Here is a 21,710-nt window from a genome sequence, read left to right as displayed (position 1 = left end):
AGCGGTCACAGCCTCAAGCTGAAGAAGCTATCAGCACAAAAAAATTGTAACGTAACTTCTTTGAAGTAAGAGTTGTTCATTTAAAACCAGACTGACACAAGTTCAGGTACAGTATACATTGAAGTGCCCGCACATACCCAGTACTATATTCACTAACAGTGCGTAGACCGATCACCGAACCGCCTCGTAAGCTGACAAGTGACGAAAGGGATAACTAAGTACAGTACAAAGACCCGGGGATTACAGTCACCATCCGTCGCGTCTTGATCAACAGGGTGACAACAATTAAGGCTTTTTTTCACGGCCTTCAATCATAATCCTATACAGTACACCACATAAACCATCACACTGTTTCATGCTGTGGGCTGGTCCATAGTCGGGGAGGTAGGTTACATTACATCATGGGTTGAGAAAGGAGGGACGCTATTACCCTGGGGCACTCCACCATTACTTAGTCTTCTGTTTCACCTTCACCTTCACCACAGGCGTCTGGGTGGTTCTGGGAGTCCTTGGATACCTGTGGGTGTGGTCCACACACACACACACACACAAGGAGTAATCTTATTTCATGATCAGAGCCTAAAAAGGGATAATATGTACAAGAAAAAATAATATAAAATAAGACAGTTAATCCACACTTAATGTATCTTCAATATCATTATAAAACCATCAATGCGATATAGAGAAAACTCCACTGGGTTGAAGATGCTGAAGGTAGAACAAATACTGACAATGTATACAGCCTTAACAACATCAACCTAGAGAAGTCGACTTGTGAAAGAGACCTAGGGGTACTTGTAAGCCCGGACCTACGGCCCAGAAAACAGTGCGTTAATGTTCGAAATAAGGCAAACAGAGTATTGGGTTTTATATCTAGAAGTGTAAGTAACAAGAGTGCAGAGGTCTTATTGCAACTATATCTTGCGCTAGCCAGGCCGCACCTCGATTATGCGGTTCAGTTCTGGTGCCCCTATTATAGAATGGATATAAATTCACTAGAGTCGGTGCAGCGAAGAATGACGAAAATGATTCCGGGACTTAGACACCTTCCATATCAGGATAGGTTAAAGAAACTTAACTTGCATTCCCTAGAAAGACGAAGAGTGCGGGGAGATATGATAGAAGTATTTAAGTGGGTGAAAGGAATCAATAAAGGGGATATAGATAAAGTTCTTATAATATCCGAGCAGGATAGGACTCGAAACAACGGATTTAAGTTGGATAAGTTTAGGTTTAGGAGGGAGATAGGAAGGAACTGGTTCACAAATAGGGTGGTGGACGAGTGGAACAAGCTTATCAACTTTGTAGTAAGTGCTGGAGCGCTGGAAAGTTTCAAAAGGAGGCTAGATAGATTCATGGATGATAGAGAGTGGTAGTAACTCTCGACAGGAGCTGCCATGCACAGGCCAACCGGCCTATTGCAGACTCCTTATTTTCTTATGTTCTTATGTTATGTAAGCAAATGGACAAAAATTCACGTTACTGGAGGCAAAGCGGACGTAATTTACTCAGACTTCATGAAGGAGTTTGCTACCGTACCACACAGAAGGCAACTACAATTTTTACTGTATGGTAGCGTAGTAGTAGTAGTATGGTAATAAAATGTGCGGAGAAGGTATGGCTATAAGTGGAGGTTGGAGGCCACAAAATAATAATAGTAGTCATATCGCATAATGAATTTAAGTTGAAATGATAAGGATCAATCACTCGAAATGGATAAATTTACAATAAATTCGTTTATGGCCTGCCAGATATATTTCATCCGTATATTAATCAATCAAATAAACAGTTGACAATACGAGTTACCGATTATTTTATTTTCGGTGATATATTTCTCTCTACTGAAAAAAAAAACGATTTAGAGCCAAATACCAGACGCCGAATGTCAGAGCCTAGCAGCGTCTCTTGAGGCATTGGATTCATAAAGATCGTTAGTGTTACTTAAATAATACAACCGTAGCATAAATAAACATAATTTTCAATTTAATTTACCCATTTCTAGTGAGTCTACAACATTTTATTTTATTTGTATATTTTTTTATCATTACAGTACGGTAAGTGGTTGTATTACCTTTTACTTGTTTTATTAACCTAAAATATTAATGTATGCTGTGTAAGTGTATTGGTGCAGCTGTAAGTTTCCCTGACCTTTGAACTAGTGTGGTTTTTTTTATCTATATGTTTACGACAACTGTAGTTCTATAAAGTAACACTTGAAGGTTGAAGTGGTGGGATCTTGACATTATACTAAGAATAACTACCACCACAACAATTATTATTATCTTTATTAGTTTTATCAATGTGCAATTCGTACAAAAACACAAAAATATACAAAAACAGAAACTATTAGTCCCCCATCATCGAATTTCATTAAAACACAAACATGCAATACTCATGTCTGTGTTGGTCTAAATATATTTAGGAATTTCTGGAGTGATTTAATCCGACTTTTTTATTTTTAAGATTATGGTGATAAGTAGAGGAATTTTTTCTAGTTTATCCACTTGCTTACCAGCCCTGATCCCGATATTTTTTCCCAGGAGTTTCAACATCGGCTCACTCTGTCAACATTCAAGTGCCCTTTTGCTTCATTGTTCATTCTTTTTAGTCGAGAAGATCACAGTAGTGAACTCTGAGCTGGTTTTAATTGTGTATCAATGAAGGTCAATTGAAGAGCCCGAGTGAGTCTCCTTGTTTATCCTGGGGTGAAAAATATGACGTTTTGGAGACTTACTTTTATTATTGATCTCTTTTATTTTTCCTTTTAGTTATAATTCTTGAAGACTCGAGTATGAATACGGAATATTTTGTGTGAAGATTAACATATTTATTTAGTTCTTATTAGTAAGTGTTTGTATTTTTTACGAATACTTTCTTTCGTTTTATTATTATTATTATTACAGTATCATTATTATTTTACCTTTTTATCCTGCTTTCCAACAGTTTTTTTTTCTTGGTCATTATTTTCCCCTTAATCTTTCGCTCTGTCTTCGTCTCTATAATTTATTCTTTGAAGGTAATTCTTCTCTCGTGTATATTCCCCCTTTCTATTCTGCATTCACTTTACCTCTACTTTTCCTTCCTCTTTACACCCCTCTCTCCTGCTTTCACTCCCCTTTACACCCTTTCTCCACTCCTAACCACTCACCTATCTCCTCCACCTTATCATCACACAAACTAACCCCCTTCACACGCCCACTAACCCTCCTACCACGCCACTAACCGTATATGTTAATGACTGCACCCTTGCCTGGCAGCCTAGTCCAGTTCACAAGCCTGTTACAACACGTACCCACATCTGACCAAGTTTTTTTTTTAAGATTTTTGATGTTACGTAAAAAAAACTAGACTTTGTATGTTAATGTGTGTTTATGTTTGGCTGCTGCGTAAAGAAGATATTTTCGTTGTCGGTGATAATTATTTATTTATTACTTAAATCCAAGACAGGATTTTTTTTTATCTATACCTGTAGTGTGTGTGTGTGTGTGTGTGTGTGTGTGTGTGTGTGTGTGTGTGTGTTTTGAAATTCAATAAAATAAAAGGCTACAACTTATTATTACTCAGGATGATTTGCTTAAGGTAGCTTCTTTGGTAAGGACTCCAGCTGTGTATGGACTGTACTTCGTAAGCTATACCTGTATTTTCAAACTGTAGCTTTCTGTACCTCCACCGCTGCTGCTTTTACCTGTATCTACAGCTGTACCTGTATTTGTTGATAGACCTGTTCTTATATTATGGACTTGAAGCTAAACATCAATATAAATACAAAAACTACCGAATCATACAGTATATATACAGTATATATATATACAGGTATCTATCTATCTATCTATCTATCTATCTATCTATCTATATATCTATCTATCTACATATATATATATATATATATATATATATATATATATATATATATATATATATATACTATAACACCTACAGTGATTTACTTGCATATATATATATATATATATATATATATATATATATATATATATATATATATATATATATATTTACAACAGAAACACAAGATTTTTAGCCAAACAAATACAAAAATACGATATATCCTTAACTGCACAAAAAACACAACCAAATTATATTTTCAACAACAAAAATACGAACAATTATAATATTCTTAATCACACAAATATGAAAACCCTACAAAATATATCCTTCACTACACAAATCCCCCAAAATACACATCCAAAAAAGTGAACTAAAATTTTTTAATTCTCGATTATCAGCATTGCAACAAAAAATAATATATATACTGTAATAATACTAATAATATAATGATAATAATATAATACTACTACTACTAATAATAATAATAATATAATAATAATAATAATAGTGATAATAATAAATAAATACAAAATAAATATCCCCTTAGCTTCTGTTTGTACGACCTTCTAAGTCAAAAGGAAATCGAGATTATGTCGCTCCTCTCAACCCAGACCGCGTAAAACAAAAAACTGGACTGACAATGTTGTAGAAAAAAAAACGGGGTTCATTCGTTGCGTTTACGGTCTATTTATAAACAAAAAAATATAAAGAAGACAATGTAATGGGTATAACTGCTGGCGGAGGAGGTGGCAAGCAGGTAGGAATTGAAGGGAAAATGGGAGGAGGAAGGGAGAGGAGGGGGAGAAGGAACGCAATGTTGACGAGGAGGAGGGGAGAAGGAAAGAGATAGGGGAAGAGGAGGAGATGTAGGAAGAAGGGGAATGGGAGAAGGGGGAAGAGAAGGGTCATTAGGAAAACAAATAGGAAAAGGGGGAGGAGAAAATAATAGTATTATAGTAGTAGTAGTAGTAGTAGTAGGAGGAGGAGGAGGAGGAGGAGGAGAAGAAAAAGAAAGAGAAGTGGGAGATGGAGAATGAGGAGGAATGACCAGAAGAAGTAGTACTGTATACCTAACTAAACGGCTAAGACAAGAATACAATCCCTTTGAAGATAACTATTGTTCACGATTAAAAAAAAAAGATAACACTGTCACAACTCTCATATATATATATATATATATATATATATATATATATATATATATATATATATATATATATATATATATATATATATATATATATATATATATATATATATATATATATATATATATATAATTTTTTTTTTTTTTTTCCGTAATAATAATAATGGTTGACCCTCCCATGACCTTGACCTGTTATCAGAGAATTTAATTGTATGCCTAAACTATACTTCCACTAGATATACTGTATAGTCATAGTGGGTCCGTGAAAATTATCCACACCTGTATCGGCATCACATCCCTCGTATTAGTTTCGCCCTTCATATAACCTTGATCTTTACACATTGCCTTGAAATAGGTAATCTACAATTTGTCCTGAGATGGCACATGTCTTTATAAAGTCTGGTTGAAATATATCTGTATCGTCACAAGAGTTATGTTCCGGACAATATTTTGACGTGTGACTTTTAGCTGTGACCTTGACGTATAAGAAACCGTACAACCTTCACTTCAAGCTGTACCTGAGGTTAAGAATGTCTTCCAGAGTTCAAGTCGGCCAGATATATTTTTTTTAAATAATTAACAAATAGTCCGGGATGTACTTACAGACGAACACAAAGGAATAACACTGACTAAGTCCCCTAACATATAAAAAAAGGTATAAAATTTCACTTCACTGATCAACACTTTTGAGTCATCCAGCAAACTAACTTGGGCGGGGCGGAAGGCTGTGAGTACATAAGGACGAACAAATAGACAGGCATTATTACCCCACCCTTGAACGTATACACTGGGACGTAATGCAGTGACCCGCAATGCAGATAACATTACAATGAAAGCAATACAGTACAGTCAGTATTACAACCAGGCGAGGTGACCAACACAAACACTCTCATACAGAGATAAACAATAGGTCGACCCCGGATGCGGAAGAGTTGTTTCAGACACGCCCTTTTAGTTCCCCACACGTCAAGGTCTCACTTGTCACATGTACACACACACACACACACACACACACACACTAGTTTTCCCTTTCAAGGAAACATAACACATCTAACTGGCTCGTGTAGATTAAAGCACAAAGGTGACTTAAATAACATCAAAACTGCACAGATTTACAGACTAGGCTAACAGAGATTCACAGACTATGGCTAAAAAAAAGTGGCTAAAATGGCGTTAAACCTGCACAGAGACTATCCTAACTTATTAAGCTCTTCATCTTAAATTAGGGGGGGAAGTTAAGGTACGAATCGTTCAGTGGTCAGGGGAAGAACGTGAGTGAGGGCAGGAGGGCAACGCAGACGCAAACAGTTCCCCCCCCCCCTCCCTCCCTCACATTGCAATGGGTGGAGCTGACCTTAACCTCCCTGTGAAGATTAAACACATCCAGCTGCTGTAAAATAAATATTACTCAACTCAGGTATTACAAACATATTACGAGACTTATGTATTTATTCTCTTCACCCTCCCCTCTCCTCCCCTATATCCCGTCAGAGGAAATATAACGAGGTAAAACAAACCATTACAAAGCCTTCATAATAATTTACATTTTCCCCTGCATGGCCTTCAAGCTCCCGTTAAAATAGCATTATTGTAAGTGTACCTGCAGGTGTTTTCTCTACTGTAGTACAATACGTGAGTGTTATGTATTCTGAAACACAAAGGCTTGGATAACAATTTTATAACCCTCCAGAAAGTGAGTAGCAGAGATCCTCAACACCACTCGGTTCCTCTAGTACAGTGACAGTGGTTCCCGGAAGAGAGAGGAAGTGGAGTAGGAGGAGAGAGGAGTAGAAAGAAGAGAAGGGGGAGGAGGAGGAAGAAGAGATGGAGAAGGAGAAAGAGGAGGAGCAGGAAGAAGATTAGGAGACAGAAGGAAGAGGAAGGTCCAGTGGGTGGTGGGCGGTTCGCTGGCTGCATTTGGTCTTTTCGGTGAAATCTGACTTCATTGCAGCAGTAATAACTAAAGCTTTATAAATATTCGAAATACTGACGCTGTTTAGGCTTATAAACTGTGATCACCGAACACCACATCAAACGCAAATCAACAGTGTATTAAAACTGTTAATATTCCCCCGCTCGATCAAATCGCAAACGATGTATGGTGAAAAAGTTGACCAGTGAGACACGCTACCATGGCCTTCCCACCTTGCCCAGTGCGCTACAAGTTTTCCCACTGTCTTCTCCGTCTACTGTATATTGAAAGATCCTCAGCCCTGGAGCCCTGCGCCTTGAATATGCTTCCTACCAATGGGATAAAGGGTCTCATCCAATGTATTTGTCGTTTTTATTATTATTATTATTTTGAGGACAACCATATTCGCGTCGCTGCTGAAATACTACGTCAGATGTGTTCAAGTGTTCAAATTCAAGTGAGAAACCACGTCCTTATCATTATCAAATAGTTTAAAAACAATATGTAGTCTAATAATACACGTAAAACATCAACACAACACTGAACAGAACCAGTAACACTAACACCCTTCACAAGACAATAGTAACACCTGAAAGAAACGTCACGTCACCATAGCTAAGGAACACCGTGAGTTTTTATTATGACTTGCATGAATCAGTGTTAAGTAATTAAACATGATGTGCAAGTTATATAAGCTTCACCGAATAAAATGACTTGCGTAAATTGGTTTTAAGAAAATAACAAGTGTGACTGATCCTTTTGACACAGTTCTCGGAGGACAATAACTATGAAAAATACAATAATACTCGTTTCCATATTGAATGTTCTTAATGTATAAAATCCCCCAAATCTTACTTATTATTAATGGTATTTATTATAATGTGTTGAGCAGATAGGTTTGATACCAGGACCTTTGTAAGGTGACCGGAGTCATAATCTTGGTTAGGTTAGGTTAGGTTAGGTAGCTTCAGTAATATTTTTCCCTTCGACTTGGTTCTTAGATTCATTCTTAAACGTGATCTTCACGAACATGGTTACACGTCTTGTATTTCAGGACGTGTAATTTGCGGGATTATACTGCTAACTATCATTAATTCTGCATTAGACTCATTTTCCATTATAAAAAAATCACGAACGATCCTTAAAACAAAAATTACTACAATTTATAAAAAAATACAAGTGTGAATGTCTTACCGTGAATGCTCTTGACAGTTAATGCACAAAAAAATCTCTACTCGTTCTATTTACATCAGCGTGACGGGTCAAACTGCAGCTGTCCAATCACAATCTTGTTTATTCTGGAATTTACTACGCAAGACCGGAACGTTTGTAAGTTGTCGGCTGGAGGAGTCACTCACCACCACCGGCCAAGGTCACATTCGCTCAACGAATCTTTACTCCCAGGTATTTTCTCCTGCAGGGTATCCATGAGTGTAGGTCTTTAGTAGAAATAATTATGGATGTGAGCTCTTAGTACAACCAGACTTGTATCTCTCTTCATTTATATTTGTTGATGAGTTTTGTATTTACTAACCTAGGAAGAATGGTACCCGCGCTACAGGACCATCGTTGATAAAGCGTAGTGCAGTAATACTGTACCACCAATTCAAATTTCTTCCCAAACTTAAATACATGTAATTCTTTCGTCTGTTAAAAATCAACGACAGTTAATATAAATCGTTTATTTGTTGCTTGTTAAGAAGATATTTTAAGTAGGTGTAACAAGTTTAATGTGATCCTTGCTTATAATTGCTACTATGTTATTCGAAGTGCACTAGGATATTCTAAGTGCTACTAGCCTATTATACAAGTGCTATTAGAATACTACAGGTGACACTAGGCTATCACAACATAGCGACCAGGGGGCCATAGGTAATCGAGGCGGGACATCCTCTCGAGATTAAAAGTGGTCTCGAAAAACATGATTAAACTCCCCTTCCTATGTCGTGCTATTGGGTGCTAAACACACACACAAGCACACACATACAAACACACACGTCTTGCTTCCTCCATCCTGGTCCACATTCCTCCTCCTCCCACCTAGCTGCCTGACTCAGTGGACCCATGACCAGTTTCTGAGACGAGGCTGTTCTTGCTCACCACCTCCTGGCCCCTCCGGCCCTCCCCCTCCAGGTGTTGTGTGAAACTATACTGTGCGTTTAGTTTGTCACGTTGGTTGGTTAGCTACATGGTAAAAAACTCCGGCACTTCTTGAGCTACGTCACTGAAATTTGAACATAATATTAACCGGTTATTTAAAAAAAAAAATCTTAGTAATTCAACGACTCCAAGGGTTCATTAGCGCTAGAATCGAGTCTTTCAGTTTCTTGAGTCAGGTTACGAGTGATTGGAGAAAAATTTGTACAAATTAAAACGATAATTTTGTAATAAAAAATAAGGCTATCAGTTACTCGCACCTGTGCATATTTATTATGAATGACACACACGCACGCACACATGATGGATGCGTAACCCCTCGTGCTTAGGTCATATTGCAACTATATCTTGCGCTAGTCAGGCCGCACCTCGATTACGCGGTTCAGTTCTGGTGCCCTTATTATAGAATGGATAGCAATTCAATTGAGTCGGTGCAGCGAAGAATGACGAAAATGATTCCGGGACTTAGACACTTTCCATATCAGGATAGGTTAAAGAAACTTAACTTGCATTCCCTAGAAAGACGAAGAATGCGGGGAGATATGATAGAAGTATTTAAGTGGGTGAAAGGAATCAACAAGGGGATATAGATAAAGTTCTTATAATATCCGAGCAAGATAGGACTCGGAACAACGGATTTAAGTTGGATAAGTTTAGGTTTAGGAGGGAGATAGGAAGGAACTGGTTCACAAATAGGGTGGTGGACGAGTGGAACAAGCTTAGCAACTTATTAGTAAGTGCTGGAACTCTGGAAAGTTTCAAAAGGAGGCTAGATAGATTCATGGATGATAGAGAGTGGTAGTAACTCTCGACAGGAGCTGTCATGCACAGGCCAACCGGCCTATTGCAGACTTCTTATTTTCTTATGTTCTTATGTAACTAGGATACCCGGCCCAAGGGCCACCTAACCGTGTATTTGTATAAGGTGTAGAAGCTGTTGCCAACACAACAACCACACCCTAAGTTAACGAGCTGCATGACCCAGTGTCAAGGAATAGTCCGAGAAGACCGGACAACTCGCCAACTGCACTGGCTAACCATTACCCCGGAATACGATCCATAAATCGAAGAACTTCTAGGTTCCCAATTACTGCTGGGTAGACAGACAAATGGCGTAAAGAAACTTGCCCATTGTTTCACCCTGCCCGGGACCGAACCCGGGTCCGCTCGCTTGCGCGGCGAGCATGCTGACCATTACACCACACACACACACACACACACAAGAAAAAGCAACAAACACTAAAGGGCATGTGTTGAGTCTCAAATATACATAAACACGATAAACACTTACGAACAGACACTTAAGAGTACTAAAATGACACATACACACACACCAATACGAATGCCCAGACTTGCAGAAAAAAATAATGACCGACAATACTAGTGCTACCCACGTACAATAATAATACTAGTGTCAACCATGTACGATAAGTATAAAAAGCGATAACAACAGTAGTGTTAGTCACGTACGATAACTATAAAAACAATAACAATGCTAGTGTTAGACATGCACGATAACTATAACAATACTACTGTCAGCCATGCACGATAACAATACTAGTGCCAGCCATGTACGATAACTATAAAAACGATAACAATGCTAGTTAGACATGTACGATAATAAAAAAAACTATAACAATACTAGTGTTAGACCTACGATAATTATAAGAAAACGATAACAATGCGAGTGTTAGCCATGTACGATAACAATAAGTATTAACCAAGAAACTTACCGTAGGAACAAATTTCGCAGAATCTTATAGTGCAAAATACCCATCACTAGAGAAATTAAATAAGTACTGTAATAATAACCACACAATTCACTTTAATTTCAACAATGTGATACATTTTCACTACCAACCATGACAGAGTTACGATACTCAATTAAATGTCAAAAGCAACAATACCAAGAGCACGGAGTACGTAGCGCCTAAGTGGCTGCTGCTGGGCTGGAGGTAATGGCCAGTGGTGAAGTCCATACCTTGAAGCTCATTCCGAGTACGTGTGAACAGCTCGAGCACTCAGGATCAACTGAGTAAGGACAGAGCATACGCGCGCTATATTGCCTGCTTTTCTCCTTACCGCCATAAAATTTCAGGGACAATGTGTGTCATTCTCTTTTCTTCTTGTTTTCATGCATACATAATAGGTGCCTGCGTTGAGAAAACAGTAGATAAATGTATAGTATGTATCAGGTGCCTAAAAGAGAGCTCAGGTTCTTAACTGGCTCAGTCATGTTAATATTGTTATTATTATCCACTCTGTATCTGTGTTTTTCTGGTTAAATAAACTGTTTCAATTCAATTATGTATGAAAAAATATTAGCTAATTATACTGTGCATTTTTTCTTGCTTACCTGTTACTTACACTTATCCTGGTAACAAAAATGTCCTTAACATTACTGATAAGCATTTTTTTTCCCACGTGGATGGCCACAATTCATAATCCATTCTTCCCCACCTGAGTATTATAATAATACTCATCATGAATTAGTTACATTATACTGTATATTTTAACAAAGTGCACAAGGCTCAAACTTTCTCCCAACACCTGTTTATGTTGACGTCTTCACCTCACAGGGTAAATTTTCCGTGTTTACGTGTTGCCTCGACTGACTGGTTAAGATAAATAAGCGTGCATGGATTACAAATCACTATTATGAATTATGTCTTTAAAGTGATAATGAGAAATTAATGTAATGAGCAGATTTCAGACAAGTATAATTTAGTTTATTAATATTATTATTATTATAGTTGTTATTATTGTTGTTGCCAATACCCACACGAGCTAAGGTGATCGAGGCGAGAGTTTGTGTAGTGTGTGGTTATCATACTTGCAAGTCATTAAACAAACACCACAATTACACTCTCCCTGGTGAAGATAAAAACATTTACACATCATTTACAACGTGGTAAGGATATTCAATTCGAGTATATTACAATCAGGTAAGGTGAAGTAGTGTTATTCTATGTAACAATATGGACCAGCCTAGACTTTCAACAAATATACAAACGCGGGCGGTTCCAGACGCAAGCCGTGAAAAATTTTCTTGACTGTGACTTATAGGAAGATTCGTGTGGAATGTATCGAATATTTTTCAGCAGCAACCGCCAATAAATGGAGACAGCATTTACAGAAAAGATAGTTTAGGGGATGGAAATGTGTGGTGGACTGAAGGACCATAAGGACCACCTCACCTCCTGTCGTATTGTTACCACCAACCGTCACCCACCCGTCACGCGTACTGTGGCGATCATTATTTGCTTTTAAGTACTGCACATGATTATTCCTCTCCGTTTACAGTGACTATGGGCTGGTGCAGAATCACAAGCAGCCTCCAAGGGCCTTTACACACAGCTCCCCTAAGACAAGGTCGACAATATCTTAACTCTCTCCCATCATTGTGTGACAGAAAAGGACGTCATAAAGTTAACCGCAGTACGTCTGGGTTTAAAACATAAGTTAGGCCAGTTTATTTTTCACAAACTCACAAATCTAGACCATAACAAGTGTAAAATAGTTGTCTCTTTTTTCAAGACAAATACAATACATTAATAACGTAGGTGCTAACCAGAGAACAAAAAAACAACAATATAACCAGGAAATTCCCAGTACATAAACCTCAAGTCCTCCCCTGCGCGCTAATCCTGCCCTATATGAGGAACCAACAACATGACGCGCTAAAAGAGACTTACACGCGGTCCGACTAATTACCCAAATGTACCCAAATGTAGCCAATTATAGCCGCAATGAAGTCAAATAATGGTCCTACATGAATAAATCGGACTGCTAATCACTTCTCGACTAGTATTTGGTGTCAGAAAGTCACAACAAATTGAAAAACTTATTTTAATCTGAATTAATAGATCGCGTGCATGTACCGAGGGAGCGAGGAACCCAAATGCACCCAAATATAGCCGCGTAATTCGGGCTGTGAATCACTTCTCGATTATTATTTGGTGTCATAAAGTAAAAAAAAATTGGTAAACTTAATTAAATCTGAGTTGTGTTGTGTTAGGTTAGGTTAGGTTAGGTTAGATTAGGTTAGGTTAGGTTAGGTACATGCACTTGATCTATTAACTCAGATTAAATTAAGTTTACCAATTTTTTGTGACTTCGTGACACCAAATACAAGTCGAAGTTAGGTTAGGTTAGGTTAGGTTAGGTACATGCACTCGATTTATTAACTCAGATTAAATTAAGTTTTCCAATTTTTTGTGACTTTGTGACTCCAAATACTAGTCGAGAAGTGTATGGCAGTCCGGTTTATTCATCTCGGACCATTATTTGACTTCCTTCCGGCTATATTTGGGTACATTTGGGTAATTAGTCGGACCCACTTACACGACCTCCCGCCTCCCGTGGCCAGCAGTCATACCTCACTAGGAAACTCAGAAGAGAAAAAAGCAAAAGGAATTTTTAAAGGACAAGACAAGCGGGAAAAACAAAAGTAGAAAGTGGTTACGTGAGAAAAGGCGCTTAAAGAAATAATGAATATTTTTTTTAAGTTTTAGCGAGGCTGGTGCATGGCATAAACATATTACATATACAGCACACGTACAACTCACATCTGTCTGGCTGTACCTGCACACACATGTTAATGCATACAGCCTTAACAACATCAACCTAGAGAAGTCGACTTGTGAAAGAGACCTAGGGGTACTTGTAAGCCCGGACCTACGGCCTAGAAAACAGTGCGTTAATGTTCGAAATAAGGCAAACAGAGTATTGGGTTTTATATCTAGAAGTGTAAGTAACAAGAGTGCAGAGGTCTTATTGCAACTATATCTTGCGCTAGTCAGGCAGCACCTTGATTATGCGGTTCAGTTCTGGTGCCCTTATTATAGAATGGACATCAATTCACTTGAGTCGGTGCAGGAAGAATGACGAAAATGATTCCGGGACTTAAAACCTTCCATATCAGGATAGGTTAAAGAAACTTAACTTGCATTCCCTAGAAAGACGAAGAGTGCGGGGAGATATGATAGAAGTATTTAAGTGGGTGAAAGGAATCAATAAAGGGGATATAGATAACGTTCTTATAATATCCGAGCAGGATAGGACTCGAAGCAACGGATTTAAGTTGGATAAGTTTAGGTTTAGGAGGGAGATAGGAAGGAACTGGTTCACAAATAGGGTGGTGGACGAGTGGAACAAGCTTAGCAACTTTGTAGTGAGTGCTGGAACGCTGGAAAGTTTCAAAAGGAGACTGGATAGATTCATGGATGATAGAGAGTGGTAGTAACTCGACAGGAGCTGCAATGCACTGGCCAACCGGCCTACTGCAGACTCCTTACTTTCTTATGTTCATATGGCGAGGTCAAAACACACACGAACACTCACAAACACATAACTCAAAACAAGCAGGCACACACACACACACACACACACACACACACAAAACACGTACACACAAACACACACATATACACAGTCTCTGTAACATACCTGTACACAAACGAATAAACACAAAACTCAAAACATGCACACATACAGTATATACAGTCTCACACACAAACAAACAAAACCCAAAACAAGCACACACACACATACAAAACAAACACGTACACACGAAGCACACACACACAAACACACACACACACACACACAAATATACATGAAGCATAAACACACAACAAAATCACACACAAAATATATACACCAACAAAACACAAGCACACTCAAACATCTAATACCAACAAGGAGATTCATATTTCACCTCTAAAAAGTTTAACACTTCAACAACACAAACACAGAGATGAGATGACGAAGGTTTTCCCTAATCTGTCTAATCCTACATTAAGTTTCACCTTCCAAAAAAACAACACTAAACCGACGTATAATTCACTTCCTATAGCTTTTAAATAATATATAATTATATATCCTTCTTCATATATGTAAAGATATCAGATGTAAACAAATATTAGAGCCATACACCATTTACTTTTCGTAGAGATGCTGCAAGGAACAAACATTTGAAATTTCCCTTGCGCACGGCGGATAAAAACATATTTCCTGTCGCAATTAATTATGAATACATACAAGGAAAAATTAAATAATAATCAACATTTCCTATTCTTCACAGGAAAAGATGAACACAAGGAAGAAGACGAAACTAATTTCATCAGTAGTGCTTTGTGGTGAATAAACGACACAAACTGACTCTTGCGACGATCAGTAACTCTGCTCCCGTGTGTTGGCCTGTGAGTAGGTGACGTCTCTATCCACAGTCATCAGCAGTTGTAAAAAAACAATAATAATGATAATGATACTACTACTACTACTACTACTACCAATAATAATAATAATAAAAGTAGTAGTAATATAACCACACCTCCATTTGTATAATGAATGAAAAAAAATTACACTAGAGTTAAAATTAAAGAGGAGGATCATTACTTGTCACACTTGCCAGATGCTTCTGGTGTCATTGTACAGGGGTACCTAGTGACAGCACTAGGATCCCGCTTCCTCTATCAAGGAATAAACAATTGAAATTGAAATTGAATTGAGGATCATTAGACATGGCATTGGTGTGATGCCTCCTCACCTCCTCCTCCTCCTTGACATTACTTCCCCGTTAACTCTCCACCTTCGAAAGACCAGTTTTACAGGGTGATCGAAAACTCCCTGTGCACCTGCAATAATGATCATTATATATATTCCTCGTTATACCTTCATTATTATATATTATTTCCACTCAGTAAATATAAAAAATAGTTATCTAATTCCAATATTTACTTTGATCATTTCTAATATTAAATAGAAGAAGAAAAAGGTATATAATAATGTAAATATAACAAGGATTAACTATATTGATATTTTCTTGTAGGTGCAGAGGGACTTTTTGGCCACCTTCAACACCTTTTATTACTCCGCTCTCAATAGTCGACGCCCTGATCTTTGTTGTCGAGTGATTCAAGGTGAGATTAGATTTACATAATAATTAAATAGCGAACACTTATGCATCAATTGTTTATGAGCTTGGATCACCTGACGATTAACTACCCAAATGCTAACCTAACGCTTACCTTACATAACCTGTAGGTAAACTTATCTGACCTATTACCAGGTGCAATAGTTCATCATGTCACACACACACACACACACACACGTACACACACACACACACACACACACACACACACACACACACACACGTAAACGACCTTGGTCTGTTGACACCATTACCTACATCCTCAACATCGACACACACACACACATATCCTGCAGGAACAACACAGGAAGACGCGGTGTAGGATATTCACAGGATTTACGCGTGTATGATGACTACCACCTTGAACTCTCCTCCTCCTCGACCTCCTCCCCCTCCTCCTCCTCCTCCTCCTCCTCCTCGACTTCTCCTCCTCCTCCTCCTCCTCCTCCTCCTCCTCCTCCCCTCTCCTCGACCTCTCCCTCTCCTCCTCCTCCTCTTCCTCCTCCTCCTCCTCCTCCTCGACCTTTCCTCCTCCTCCCTCCCTCTGCCTCCCCTCCTCCTCGACCTCTCCTCTCCTCGACCTCCCTCCTCCCTCGTCCTTTCCTCCCTCGACCTCCTCCTCCTCGACCTCTCCTTCCTCGACCTCCTCCTCCTCGACCTCCTCCTCCTCAGCCTCTCCTCCTCCTCGACCTCCCTCCTCCTGCCTCCACCTCCTCCTCGCCCCTCTCCTCCTCCTCAACCTCCCTCCTCCTCGCCCTCTCCTCCTCCTCGACCTCTCTCCTCCTCGACCTCTCCTCCTCCTCCGACCTTTTCCTCCTCCTCAGCCTTTCCTCCTCCTCCGACCTTTCCTCATCCTCGACCTTTCCTCCTCCTCGACCTTTCCCTCCTCCTCGACCTCTCCCCTCCTCCTCGACCTCTCCTCCTCCTCAGCCTCTCCTCCTCCTCGACCTCTCCTCCTCCTCGACCTTTTCCTCGGCCTCCTCCTCCTCGACCTTTCCCTCCTCCTCCTCCTCCTCGACCTCCTCCTCCCTCGACCTTTCCTCCTCGACCTCCCTCCTCCCTCGTCCTTTTCCTCCTCGACCTCCTCCTCCTCGACCTCTCCTCCTCCTCCGACCTCTTCCTCCTCGACCTCCTCCTCCTCGTCCTTTCCTCCTCGACCTCCTCCTCCTCGACCTCTCCTCCTCCTCGACCTCTCCTCCTCCTCGACCTCTCCTCCTCGACCTCTTCCTCCTCGACCTCCTCCTCCTCGACCTTTTCCTCCTCGACCTTTCCTCCTCCTCGACCTCTCCTCCTCCTCCTCCTCCTCCTCCTCTCCTCCTCTCCTCCCAGCCATTCGTCTCGGGTCTGTTAATTAATGATAAACTAATGAAATGAACCACAGGCTGTTGTAAGAGGCTATTGTTTAGGTGTACAGTATTTACCTTTGTACACCATCCTATCGCCACACCCACACCACCATGTGAAAGAGACCTAGGGGTACTTGTAAGCCCGGACCTACGGCCTAGAAAACAGTGCGTTAATGTTCGAAATAAGGCAACAGAGTATTGGGTTTTATATCTAGAAGTGTAAGTAACAAGAGTGCAGAGGTCTTATTGCATCTATATCTTGAGCTAGTCAGGCCACACCTCGATTATGCGGTTCAGTTCTGGTGCCCCTATTATAGAATGGATATAAATTCACTAGAGTCGGTGCAGCGAAGAATGAGAAAAATGATTCCGGGACTTAGAAACCTTCCATATCAGGATAGGCTAAAGAAACTTAACTTGCATTCCCTAGAAAGACGAAGAGTGCGGGGAGATATGATAGAAGTATTTAAGTGGGTGAAAGGAATCAATAAAGGGGATATAGATAAAGTTCTTATAATATCCGAGCAGGATAGGACTCGGAGCAACGGATTCAAGTTGGATAAGTTTAGGTTTAGGAGGGAGATAGGAAGAAACTGGTTCACAAATAGGGTGGTGGACGAGTGGAATAAGCTTAGCAACTTTGTAGTAAGTGCGGGAACTCTGGAAAGTTTCAAGGAGGCTCGACAGGAGCTGCCATGCACAGGCCAACCGGCCTATTGCAGACTCCTTATTTTCTTATGTTGTTATGTTCTTATGTCACCACACCCATCACACCCACACCACCTTTTCACCACACCTACACCATCCTCTCACTACACCTCACATCTACACCATCATTTCACCACACACACACACACCATCCATCCACCACATCCACACCATCCATCCGAATACACTCTCAAGGGGAATATAATACCCACATCTCCGTACACATACACATACATGTAGACATACACATACATGTACACATACACATACATGTAAACATACACATACGTCATCCTCTGATCTAGTGTGTGTGTGTTAGTTTATACTTCACTCATAATGTCCTCTCTCACCTAGAGTTACTGACACACATACACACACGTGCAGGCACATACATACACACATACATACATACATACATACATACACACACACACACGTGGAGGCACATACATACACACACACACACACACACACACACACACACGATCAAGTAACCTGGAAAAGAAAATTAATTTTCAGCACCCAACACATTACCATAAGAGTACCACTTAAAATATATATTAGAGCTTAATTATGTTATTATATACAATCTGTGAGTTGTTTTATACACCATTAATACATCAATATATTTATATATATATATATATATATATATATATATATATATATATATATATATAAATATATATATATATATATATATATATATATATATATATATATATATACTATACATACATTGTTCTGTCGCGTCACTAGCTTCTCTACAGAGTTTGTAGAAGAAACGAACTAATGTGTCCCATTATTTATAATTCTGATCATCCTTCATCAAGAAGCTGCTTGGCATAACTCTATTGTATACTGATGAGTTTAAATGTCTCACACACACACACACACACACACACACACACACACACACACACATACACACACACACACACACACGACCTGGTTTTTTTAATATTACTTAAATAAAAACATGAACACACATCATTCAACTTATTCTTCATGAACCGAGTGATGACTACTACAGTTTGTAATTGCTCTCTCTCTCTCTCTCTCTCTCTCTCTCTCTCTCTCTCTCTCTCTCTCTCTCTCTCTCTCTCTCTCACACCAGGAAACGCAAAAGATTAATGCCATCATCACCAGTTGCACTATAACCTTCTCAGTACTGATAAAGGACCCAGTAGTGCGTGTCATGACGGGGGGGGAGGGGGGGTGATGGAAGGGGAACTGAGGAAAGGGGTGAGAGAAGGGGGTGTACTGTGAAGGGAGGGGGGGGGTTGAAGGTGTTTTTCAGGTGAGTGGAAGGATGTGTGTGTGTGGTGATGTACTTTACAAGAACACCTGGAGGAGACCCCGCCCTTGCCACCTTGATGAGAGTTGAACAGACAGACAGACAGACAGACAGATGAATGGACTGAGAGAGAATCTGTGAACGATTTCCTCACTAGCTCCCAGGTTACCACACACACACACACACACAAGAACGAAGACTCCAATATGACCCAACGTGTTAATTAAATACTGTATCAGTCATTTTATTGTCTCTTGTAATAAATGGGAACAAAAGTCACATTCAGGAAAAAAAACAGATATATTTTCATTTTATTATTTTGTATTTATTTATTTATTTATTTATTTATTTATTTATTTATGTATTTTTTATTATTGTTTTTTATTGTAATTTTATTTTCATTTTGGTATATTGTCGATGATGCGGAGACATGATTTGCCTCCATTACCACATTCTTACACGTGATTCCATATCTTTCGTTGCGCTTGATATTTCTGAGTTCACTTTCTGATCGACATTTTTGTGAACGACGAATCAGGAGTTTGATCTTGGTGGTATTGTTATGAGATGTCGAAATGATGCTGATGATGATTATGATGACTCGTGTGATTCCAGTACAATTCAAGGATGATGTTTAATAGGTGAAAAAAAAAACAGGTATTGGTGTTAAAGTGGTGGTGACATTGAGAGGATCTGTGTGTGTGTGTGTGTGTGTGTCTGTGTGTTGTACGGTACGATATAGCTCTTCCTGGAGGCGTAGACGAAGGTGAGAGACTATTATTAAAACGTGATATGTCAACAACAGATTCGGTCGGTCAGTCGGTCGGTCGCTCGGTTGGTCGGTCACTGTGAGGAAATCAAAAACAGTTCTTCACCTTCAGTTGCTCAGAGTCGTCAAAAAACACAAAGCCCCAAGAAGCTTCAGAGTAGTTCACAGTACATGTCAATTAAGCTTCAGAATAGTTCAGTATATGTCAATTAAGCTTCAGAGTAGTTCACAGTATATGTCAATTAAGCTTCAGAGTGGTTCACAGTATATGTCAATTAAGCTTCAGAGTAGTTCACAGTATATGTCAATTAAGCTTCAGAGTAGTTCACAGTACATGTCAATTAAGCTTCAGATTAGTCCACAGTGTATGAGTGTTACGGAACCCTAGTCCAATATACCTTATGGAGGAACAGGTTCTATACAGGGTTAATGGCTGTTAACTTTATGGAGGCTAAAAAGATTAATAGGGTCACTGGTTCAACCCTTTGTTGATGATGATGATGATTTAACCCTTTGATGATGATGATGATTTAACCCTTCGGTGGTGATGATGATGATTTAACCCTTTGGTGATGATGATGATTTAACCCTTTGAGGATGATGATGATGATTTAACCCTTTGGTGATGATGATGATTTAACCATTTGATGATGATGATGATGATTTAACCATTTGATGATGATGATGATGATTTAACCCTTTGATGATGATGATGATGATGATTTAACCATTTGATGATGATGATTATTTAACCCTTTGATGATGATGATGATTTAACCCTTTGGTGATGATGATGATTTAACCCTTTGAGGATGATGATGATTTAACCATTTGATGATGATGATGATGATTTAACCCGGTGGTGATGATGATGATTTAATTTGATGGATGATGATGATGATTTAACCCTTTGGTGATGATGATGATTTAACCATTTGATGATGATGATGATGATTTAACCATTTGATGATGATGATGATGATTTAACCCTTTGATGATGATGATGATGATGATTTAACCATTTGATGATGATGATTATTTAACCCTTTGATGATGATGATGATTTAACCCTTTGGTGATGATGATGATTTAACCCTTTGAGGATGATGATGATTTAACCATTTGATGATGATGATGATGATTTAACCCTTTGATGATGATTTTGATAATAATGATGATGATGATGATGGGGGTATAGGAGGAGAGGGGGAGAGGTCACAATCACCCTGACCTCTTGACCCCACTAAAGTCCAAAATCAATGTTAAACTTCCTCTTCTCAGGGTCAAAATACCCAACACAATATACCGTTAACGATCACTCAAATTATAGTCATCGGAACCCCCCCCCCCCCAAATTATGGTTTAAATTGGCCTTGACCTTTAATCCCGTGACCCTAAAGAGAGAACGGGTCTTCCTCTCCTTAAAGACAAGTAAACAAATACAATAAACTCAGAAATCGAAATATCAATAAGACAGACATACAGACATGTAGGCGGACGTATAAAAACCTGTTAATTTGAAGGTCATTGAAAATTTCCACTTGTTAGAAATTTAAGTATTTATATAAGTTTCATAGAGAGAGAGAGAGAG

At 39.1% G+C, this 21,710-nt stretch overlaps 1 protein-coding gene across 1 annotated transcript in view; it reads right to left on the bottom strand.

The window, feature by feature from the left end:
- The window catches only part of LOC121873563 (venom phosphodiesterase-like), a 52,806-nt gene that overhangs the window by 11,438 nt on the left and 19,658 nt on the right, over positions 1–21,710 (bottom strand). The window lies entirely within an intron of this gene.

This window comes from Homarus americanus, unplaced genomic scaffold (assembly GCF_018991925.1).
Source record: "Homarus americanus isolate GMGI-L3 unplaced genomic scaffold, GMGI_Hamer_2.0 scaffold51859, whole genome shotgun sequence".
Taxonomy (NCBI): domain Eukaryota; kingdom Metazoa; phylum Arthropoda; class Malacostraca; order Decapoda; family Nephropidae; genus Homarus; species Homarus americanus.
Note: the sequence above shows the minus strand (reverse complement) of the source record. Positions and strands in the feature narration are given on the sequence as shown.